General features: G+C 40.6%; 2 pseudogenes; one reads left to right on the top strand and one right to left on the bottom strand.

The window, feature by feature from the left end:
* LOC123125328 (ATP synthase subunit alpha, chloroplastic-like) overlaps nucleotides 1–2,439 on the top strand; it is a 23,558-nt pseudogene extending 21,119 nt beyond the window's left edge.
* A 995-nt stretch (nucleotides 2,440–3,434) lies between these two features.
* On the bottom strand, nucleotides 3,435–10,541 carry LOC123125329 (photosystem I P700 chlorophyll a apoprotein A2-like; annotated as a pseudogene).
* Between the last annotated feature and the right edge of the window lie 212 nt (nucleotides 10,542–10,753).

Here is a 10,753-nt window from a genome sequence, read left to right as displayed (position 1 = left end):
TGGTCGAAACGGGGGTCCTGTTGATCGGGAGGGGTGTGGCGTACCGCAAAACGGACGAAACGGACCTCCTACGATCGAAACGGGGGTCCTGTTCATCAGGAGGGGTGTGGCGTACCGCAAAATGGGACTCCACGGGATACTGTTCATCTCCACCGTCAACCGCCTCCAGCCTCCACGGGCTACCGTCGACCTCCTCCAGCCTCCACGGGCTCCTGTTCATCTAGCCTCCACCGCGCGGTACTCCACCGGCTACTGTTCAACCACCCCTCCACGGGCACCCCTCCACCGTCTACTGTTCATCCAGCCCTCCACACCACAGGGTCCTGTTCAACCACCCCTCCACGGGCACCCCTCCACCGTCTACTGTTCATCCAGCCCTCCACCACACCACGGGGTCCTGTTCATCCAGAGGCAACGCCACCGCTCACTGTTCATCCAAACCCCTCACAACACTCACTGTTCATCCCAGAGGCAGCATCGATCGGCTTCAGTTAGCAGCAGTAGCGAAGGAATCGCTCGATCGGGTTCAGTTAACAGCCATCGATCGATCGCTCGGGTTCAGTAACGCGTAGCCTGCAGTGCAATCGCTCGGGTTCAGTTAGAGCCCAACGCCTCGCTCGGGTTCAGTTAGAGCCAACGCCTCGAACACACGCGCATACATGTACGAGAGAAACGCGCATCGCTCGGCCCCTGACCTCCCACCGTAACCGGGAACTCCCTGAAATTTTCCTCGCCCTCACTTCTACCACGGTTTTTTCCGTCATGGACGGCCCAAAGAATGTCATGCAGCTGCGTCTCCGGCCCGCCCAGGACGAAAAGCCCATTTTCTGTCATGATTTTTTTGTCATGGAAGTAGGAGCCCACCACATCTATGATGATACCGGGTTTTGTCACAAATTATCGTCATAGAAGTGTCATATGTATGACAGAAAAAAAAATTGTTCGGCCCAAAATGTCACGGATGTGTCTTTTTTTTGTAGTGAATATAGGTCGCGTAGTTCAAGTGGGGGATGGGATTGCTCATATTATAGGTCTTGGTGAAATAATGTCAGGTGAATTGGTCGAATTTGCAGAAGGTACTAGGGGTATTGCTCTGAATTTGGAACCCAAAAATGTTGGGATTGTATTAATGGGCGATGGGTTGATGATACAAGAGGGAAGTTTTGTAAAAGCAACAGGAAGAATTGCTCAGATACCCGTGAGTGAGGCTTACTTGGGTCGTGTTGTAAATGCTCTGGCTAAACCTATTGATGGGAAAGGCGAAATTATAGCTTCCGAATCTCGCTTAATTGAACCTGCTCCAAGTATAATTTCCAGGCGTTCCATATACGAACCTCTTCAAACAGGGCTTATTGCTATCGATTCGATGATCCCTATAGGGCGCGGTCAGCGAGAGTTAATTATTGGGGACAGACAGACTGGCAAAACAGCAGTAGCCACAGATACAATTCTCAATCAAAACGGGCAAGGTGTAATATCTGTTTATGTAGCTATCGGTCAAAGAGCATCCTCCGTAGCTGAAGTAGTAACTACTTTCCATGAGGAGGGGGCCATGGAATGCACTATTGTACTAGCTGAAATGGTGGATTCACCTGCTACATTACAATACCTCGCTCCTTATACGGGAGCAGCCCTGGCTGAGTATTTTATGTACCGCAACGGCATACTTTAATAATTTATGATGATCTCTCCAAACAGGCACAAGCTTCTCGCCAAATGTCCGTTCTATTAAGAAGACCTCCCGGCCGTGAGGCTTATCCAGGGGATGTTTTTTATTTGCATTCACGCCTTTTAGAAAGACCTGGTAAATTAAATTCTCTTTTAGGCGAAGGAAGTATGACCGCTTTCCCAATAGTCGAGACTCAATCTGGAGATGTTTCTGCCTATATTCCTACTAATGTAATCTCCATTACAGATGGACAAATATTCTTATCTGCGGATCTATTCAATGCCGGAATTCGACCCGCTATTAATGTGGGTATTTCTGTTTCCAGAGTAGGATCCGCGGCTCAAATTAAAGCCATGAAACAAGTAGCTGGAAAATCAAAATTGGAACTAGCGCAATTCGCAGAGTTACAAGCCTTTGCACAATTCGCCTCTGCTCTCGATAAAACAAGTCAGAATCAATTGGCAAGGGGTCGTCGATTAAGGGAATTGCTTAAACAATCCCAGGCAAATCCTCTCCCAGTGGAAGAGCAGATGGCTACTATTTATACCGGAACAAGAGGATATCTTGATTTGTTAGAAATTGAACAGGTAAATAAATTTCTGGATGAGTTATGTAAACATCTAAAAGATACTAAACCTCAATTCCAAGAAATTATATCTTCTAGCAAGACATTCACCGAGCAAGCGGAAATCCTTTTGAAGGAAGCTATTCGCGAACAGCTGGAACGGTTTTCTCTTCAGTAACAAATAAATTTTGCATGTCTACTCTTGTTAGTTGAATAGGAATCGTTGAGAAAGCTTTTTCATTTGAATCATGCAAAAAAGTTTTCGTTGTTTTTAGTTTAGTATAGTTATTTAAAGAATAGATAGAACTAAGATTGCGTCCAATAGGATTTGAACCTATACCAAAGGTTTAGAAGACCTCTGACCTATCCATTAGACAAGGGATGCTTTTCTTTCATATTTTATTCTTTCTTTTATTTTTTTGCTTCTTCCGAGAAAAAACTGTTAGAGCAAAAATCTTTTAGGAAATCAAAAAATCCAGATACAAATGCATGATGTATATATTATATCATGCATATATCATAAAGAAGGATTATGGAGCCGGTAGTGGGAATCGAACCCGCAACCCCAAGGTTATGAGCCTTATGAGCTACCAAACTGCTCTATACTCTTAAACTAAAGAGGGGTAACTAGTGGATAAAAGAGGGTTGGATACGCCCCTCTACAAATATCTATACAAATAGAATAGTCCATTTATACAGAATGGTAAAGAGGGCTCCTCTATGATTATCAATTCCAGAAATCCATACAAATACGAAAGGGTATTTTATCCTTACCAACTGGATCTTGTTGCACGTGGTAACAAACACTCATAAACCATTTCTCGAAGTACGTGTCCGGATAGCCCAAAATATCGATAGTTAGCTCTAGGTCTTCCGGTCAAATAACAACGTCGATGAAGGCGTGTAGGTGCACTATTACGCGGTAGGGATTGCAATTTTTTTCGCATTTTCGTTTTTTCACTCAAACTCAAGGGAGAAACTTTGCTTCTTATCTTTTTTTTAAGATTGATGAATAAAATGATATTTCTGCTCTAATTTCTGCCACTTCTTCTCCCTCTGAATCAAACTTTTTTTGCCATAATGTGTCGTTGCTATTATTACCAAGTATACGGTTCAAATCCTAGATGGAAAAATAAATAGAAAAAGAAATCTAAAAAGGCAGATCCTCCCTCTCTATCAAGAGTAATGAACTAGGTGCTGATACAGTACAAAAAAACTAAATTAACCAAACTTGCCTGATGTTGAGGCAATCAAGAAAGCTGCATAAGTGAATATATAACCCACGGAAAAGTGAGCTAAACCAACCAATCTTGCTTGCACAATGGAAAGAGCCACGGGCTTATCTCTCCAGCGAATTAAATTAGCTAAAGGTGTGCGTTCATGAGCCCATGCTAAAGTCTCAATTAATTCCTACCAATACCCCCACCAGGAAATTAAGAACATAAATCCAGTAGCCCAAACAAGATGTCAAAATAAGAACATCCACGTCCATACCGATAAACTATTCATCCCAAAAGGATTATATCCATTGATAAGTTGTGAAGAGTTTAACCATAGGTAATCTCTTAACCATCCCATCAAATAAGTGGAGGATTCATTATATTGTCAAAGGTTGCCCTGCCATAATGTGATATGTTTCCAGTGCCAATAAAAAGTAACCCACCCAATGGTATTTAACATCCAGAAAACTGCCAAATAAAATGCGTCCCAAGCAGAAATATCACAAGTACCACCACGCCCTGGGCCGTCACAAGGAAAACTGTATCCAAAATCCTTTTTATCTGGCATTAATTTGGAACCGCGTGCATCTAAAGCGCCATTTACTAAAAATCAATGTAGTTGTATGCAAACCTAGAGCAATAGCATGATGAACCAAGAAATCCCCATGTCCTATTGTTAAGAAAAGCGAATTACTATTCTCATTAACAGCATTCAACCATCTGGGCAACCATAGGCTTCGACCCGCATTGAAAGCGGGGCCATTCGTTGAAGATAACAGTATATCGAACCCATATGTCGTCTTGCCATGAGCAGATTGTATCCATTGGGAAAATATAGGTTCGATCAAGATTTGCTTTTCTGGAGTACCAAAAGCAAGCATGACGTCGTTATCAACATAAAGGCCCAAGGTATGGAATCCTAGAAAGAGGCTAGCCCAACTTAAATGAGATATGATAGCTTCTTTATGGTCTAACATTCTTGCCAATACATTATCCTCATTCTGTTCCGGATTGTAATCCCTAATGAAAAAAATAGCTCCATGAGTAAAAGCCCCTGTCATGATGAACCCTGCAATATATTGGTGATGAGTATATAAAGCAGCTTGAGTAGTAGTCTTGTGCTATGAATGCATCTATTTGAAGCTGAACATATATATCGATCCATCCATAAGGTAGATCGGCGGCTACTCCTCCGATGTGAAAGTAATTGTGCATCATTCACATACCTGTAGCAGCTTCAAATAGATCATATATTAATCGTTTAAAGCAGCCTCCGATGCGAAAGTAATTGTGCATCATTCGCATACCTGTGCTATGAAATTAAATGGATTCAAATAAAAACAGGGGATATGTAGCTTGTTTGCCGTCCGCTAGCAGACGGCAAAGAGCTTCGCCGTCTGCTAGCGGACGGCAAAGAGGACACGTGGCAGCTACTGTAAAACCTGGGAACACTGGCTGCCTATTTGGTCACTTTGCCGTCTACCAGCGGGTGGCAAAGATTCAAATCACTTTGCGGTGTGCCAGCGGATGGCATAGCTGGCCACGTGGCTGCTTCCCAGTACTGCCTAGCTGAGCTCTTTGCCGTCTGTCAGCGGACGGCAAAGAGCTTTGACTCTTTGCCGTCCGCTGGCAAACGGCAAAGAGCGCCGTTAACCCCCTAACGGCTCTCACGCCACCGCACTGCCGTCCGTTGTCTTTGCCGTCTGCTGGCCTCAGATGGCGGACGGCAAAATCCTTTGCCGTCCGTTTCGAGGAAGCGGACGGCAAAGAAGGCCTTTGCTGGCACGTGTTTAGACGGACAGTTTGCCGTTTGCTGGCGGACGGCAAAGAAGTTTGCCGTCCATGATCCATGCCTTTGCCGTTTGCCATGGCGGACGGCAAAGAAGCTAATTCCAGTAGTGCTCATCTATTTTACGCGGTCCACTCTCCCACACCCCGCTGTAATCCCTACCTGAACATGGTGCTTTATGCCACATATTATTATCCAATGATGTGTTGCCATCCTATGATGTTTTGAGTAGATATCCTTTGTCTTTGGGTTGATTGATGATCTAGATTGGTACGAGTTGTATGTTTTATTTTCGTGCTGTCCTATGGTGCCCTCCGTGTCGCTCAAGCGTGAGGGATTCCCGCTGTAGGGTGTTGCAATACGTTCATGATTCGCTTATAGCGGATTGTTTGAGTGACAGAAGCATAAACCCGAGTAAGGGGGTTGTGGCGTATGGGATAAAGGGGACTTGATATGTTAATGCTATGTTGGGGTTTTACCTTAATGATCCTTAGTAGTTGCGGATGCTTGATGGAGTTCCAATCATAAGTGCATATGATCCAAGAAGAGAAAGTATGTTAGCTTATGCCTCTCCCTCATATGAAATTGCAATAGTGATTACCGGTCTTGTTAACGATTGCCTAGGACAATTCCGCACATCAACCCATCATTATTCCACACTCGCTATTTATAATATTTAGTAATATATTCTAACTTTATGATAATAGCACCTACTTTTATATTTTAGCTCTCCGATACCATGCAAAGTTATCCTCTTCATACCCACAACGTAGTTTTATTTCTCGTTTCTAGTTGGAAGCAAACATTCAGTGTACGTAGAGTCGTATCGGTGGCAGATAGGGCTTGAGAGAATATTGAGCTTACCTTTATCTCCTTGTGTGTTCGACACTCCATACTTATCACTTCCACCTTTGGGAATTGCTACGATGATTCCCTGCACTTGGGGATTATCAAGCTCTTTTCTCGCGCCGTTGCCGGGGAGCAATAGCGTGGGGTTGATATTCTCGTGTATGCTTGTTTGCTTTGTTCACTAAGTAGATTTTGTTTTTCCTTTTTGTTTCTTTTTAGTCGTGGGTGAAACATACAAAAAAATTTAAAAAATGAAAACACCAAAAAAAATTACTTGCCTCTCATACCTAAAGTTTTTCAAAAAAAAGAGAAGTGATTGGAAAGTTATGCATTGAAGAAGTGAGGGTCGAGCTTGAGCACTTGTGTTCATGCTCACGGAAACAATGTAGAATTTTTCATGGAAGTTTCTCTGTAAATAATTATCCCCTTGTGTATATCCATTGTATTATAAAAATAATGTACCAAGCTTTTGTTTTAGAATGATTAGATTGCTTGTTTACTATGTGCAGACCAAAAACAGAAACTTTGGCTGTAGCGCGTGATTTTACATTTTTTACTGGAAGGTCAAATGGGTCTGAAACTTTATGAACATTACTTCTGTACAAATTTTTTAAATTTTAAAATTTATTTAAATTTTTTGGAGTTACATAAGTATATTAAACTTCCAGATTACTACAGACTGTCCTGTTTTTGACTGATTCTGTTTTATGTGTGTTGCTTGCTTATTTTGATGAATCTATGGCTAGTATCGGGGGGTATGAACCATAGAGAAGTTGGAATACATTAGTTTTAACACCAATATAAATAAAGAATAATTTTGCAACAGTACCTAAAGGTAGTGATTTGCTTTATTACACTAACGGATCTCACAAAGTTTTTGTTAAAGTTTTGTGTGGATGAAGTGTTCGAAGATCGAGGAGCTATCAATATGAGAAGAATAAAGTGAGGCAAGAGTTCAAGCTTGGGGATGCCCATGGCACCCCAAGTAAATATTTCAAAGGATACTCAAGCATCTAAGCTTGGAGATGCCCCGGTTGGCATCCCATCTTTCTTCTTCAACAAATATCGGTATACCTCGGTTTTTGTTTTGTTCACATGATTTGTGTCCTTGGTGATTTTATTTTTTTTAAGAACCATGCTAGTATGAGATAGCCCTTCATTGATTTATATAATGCTTCATGTGCTTCATTTATATATTTTAAGTATGATCTTATAGAATTGCTCTTTGTGCTTCACTTAAATCTTTTGAGTATGATTTTATAGAATGCATCGTGTGCTTCACTTATATATTTTGAGCTTGAATATTGGATAGTCTATATTAATCCTAGAATGCTCCATGAACTTCACTTATATCTTATGGAGTATGAATAATACTATAATCTAAAGTGGGGTTGGAAGAGTGTCAACTTTAGGAATTAGTGATCCCACTATTCTGAATGAGAAGAATTTTGCTTATGTGGAAAGTAGAAAAATTTCTATGCTTGTAGGTCATGAAAAGAATGCTTTATGTGATGGTTATATTGATGAATTCATTCATGATGCTACTGAAAAATATTATGAGGGAGGAATATATGCTTGTAGGAGTTGCAATAATATCGAGTTTCCTCTCTATGTGCTTAAAGTTTTGAAGTTATACTTGTTTTGCCTTCCAATGCTAGTTGATTCTTGTTCCTATAAATTATATGCTCACAAAATCCCTAGGCATAGGAAGTGGGTTAGATTTAAATGTGCTAGTCATATTCTTCATGATGCTTTCTTTATGTTTCAATTCTTATCTTTTATGTGAGCATCATTGAAATCATCATGCCTAGCAAAGAGGCATTAAAGAGAAACGCTTGTTGGGAGACAACCCAATATTTACCCTTACTGTTTTTGTGTGTTTACATGATTAAGATACTGTAGTAATCATATTTTATAGCTTTTGTTTCAATAAAGTGCCAAGTAAGACTTGGGTGAAAGTTAATGTGATCTTGCTGTAAAAAACAGAAACTTTGCGCTCACGAGATTAGCTGCCATTTTTTACAGAAGAGTGATTTTGAGTTGATTCGTTTTGCAGAATATTAATATACAAATTCCTCACGTCTACCAATTTATTTCATAATTTTTGGAGTAGCATAAGTATGGTTTCTGTTCAGATCATTACAGACTGTTCTGTTTCTGACAGATTCTGTTTTCATCGCGTAGTTTGCTTGTTTTCTAGTTTCTATGGCTTATATTTCTCAATATAAATTGTAGAAATGATATGATACAGTAGGAATTGTGTGAGAAAATTTATGAACCTTGTCTTTGACAGTACCAAAGTGAATGGTTTGCTCTTTATCATACTAACATATCTCATGAACTTCCGTTAAGTTTTGTGTGATTGAAGTTTTCAAGCTTTGGGTGAGATATCGACATGAGGAGAATAAGGAGTGGAAAGGCCCTTAGCTTGGGGATGCCCAAGGCACCCCAAGGTAATATTCTAGGAAGACTCAAGCGCCTAAGCTTGGGGATGCCCCGGAAAGCATCCCCTCTTTCGTCTTCAAAACTATCGGTATACCTTACTCGGAGCTATATTTTTATTCGTCACATGATATGTGTTTTGCTTGGAGCGTATTTTCAATTTTACTTGCTGTTTGAATAAAATCATTGGATCTGAAATATTGAATGAAATAGAATCCTCGCATGGCTAGTTAATTATTTGCCTACTCAGTGTTCTTCACTTATATCTTTTTGGAGTAGTTTGTCATTGACTCACGTGCTTCATGTACACCGTATGAGTAAATGGTTGAATGAATTGAATATCATAAATCTGAATTTATATATGTTTCATATGCTTATAACATGGGGAGTAATGACTTCACACATAATAAGTATAGGTAGTAAACTTATTGAAAGTTAGCAAACGTAGAATTGGTCACTTGAATAATTCATGAAATAATATTGAAGGAAGAGAGATTTCACATATAAATATACTATCTTGGACATCTTTTGTAATTGTGAGTACTCATTAAAATATGACATGCTAAAAGGTTGATGTTGGACAAGGAAGACAACTTAATGGGTTATGTTTTCCTATATCTGAAACGTTATATTGTCTTGGATCATCCAACATGTTGAGCTTGCATTTCCCTCTCGTGCTAGCCAAATTCTTTGCACCAAGTAGAAATACTACTTGTGCTTTCGAACATCCCTTAAAATGAGTTTTGCCATGAGAGTCCACCATACCTACCTATGGATTGAGTAAGATCCTTCAAGTAAGTTGTCATCGGTACTTGCAGTAAAAATTGCTCTCTAAATATGTATGATCTATTAGTGTGGAGAAAATAAGGTTTATACGATCTTGTGATATGGAAGCAATAAAAGCGACGGACTGCATAATAAAGGTCCCTATCACAAGTGGCAATATAAAGTAACGTTCTTTTGCATTAAGATTTTGTGCATCCAACCTTAAAATTGCATGACAACCTCTGCTTCCCTCTGCGAAGGGCCTATCTTTTACTTTTATCTTCTACCTTATGCAAGAGTCATGGTGATCTTCGCCATTCCTTTTTTACATTTTATCCTTTGGCAAGCACATTGTGTTGGAAAGATCCTGATATATATGTCCAATTGGATGTAAGTTATCATGAACTATTATTGTTGACATTACCCTTGAGGTAAAAGGTTGAGAGGCGAATCTATAAGCCCCTATCTTTCTCTGCGTACGATTAAAACTTTGAACCCATAAATATCACGTGAGTGTTAGCAATAAAGATTAAATGATAGTTGAGTATGTGGAGTTTGCTAAATCAAAGCTCTGACATAGACCCTTCCTGAAAATAAGATGAATTGCAATTGTTTGATGACTGAGAATATAGTTTGTTAGTTTCAAGAAAGTTTATGATCTATACTTTAACATGTGAATAGCTTGTTACTTGATCATGAAAAGTTTTATGAGATGAGCTACTGTTATGACATATAATGATGCTAGAAAAGGTGATTGAAATTATCATTGATCAAACTTGTGCACTTGCTAGCATTCACACTTCATAAATTATTTCTTTTATCATTTACCTACTCGAGGACGAGTAGGAATTAAGCTTGGGGATGATGTTACGTCTTCAACGTATCTATAATTTATGAAGCATTCATGCCGCGTTTACAATAGTTTTATATGATTTTGATATGATTTGATTAGAACTAACTCGGACTGACGTTGTTTTCGGCAGAACTACCATGGTGTTGTTTTTGTGCAGAAATAAAAGTTCTGGAATGCGATGAAAATCAACGAAGAATTTTTCTGGAAAATACGAAAAATACTGGAGCAAAAATTTACCGGAGGGGAGTCCTGGGCCCCACGAGGGTGGGGGCGCGCCCACCGCCCTGGTGCGCGCCCCCTGCCTCGTGGACTCCCTGAGGGCCCCCCTGACGTGAAATCAACGCCAACTTCTCCTATAAGTATAGAAACCTTCGGGATTTAACCTAGATCGGAAGTTCCGCCGCCGCAAGCCTGTGTAGCCACGAGAAATCAATCTAGGCCCTCTCTGGCACCCTGCCGGAGGGGGCCATCATCACCGGAGGCCATGGAGGAGGATCCCGAAGGGGCCATCATCACCATGAAGGCCAAGGACCAGAGGGAGAACCTCTCCCCATCCAAGGGGGAGGCCATGGAGGAGGAAGCACAAGGGGGAGAACCTCTC

This window comes from Triticum aestivum, chromosome 5D (genome assembly GCF_018294505.1).
Source record: "Triticum aestivum cultivar Chinese Spring chromosome 5D, IWGSC CS RefSeq v2.1, whole genome shotgun sequence".
Classification (NCBI taxonomy): domain Eukaryota; kingdom Viridiplantae; phylum Streptophyta; class Magnoliopsida; order Poales; family Poaceae; genus Triticum; species Triticum aestivum.
This window is presented reverse-complemented; position numbering and strand designations above follow the sequence as displayed.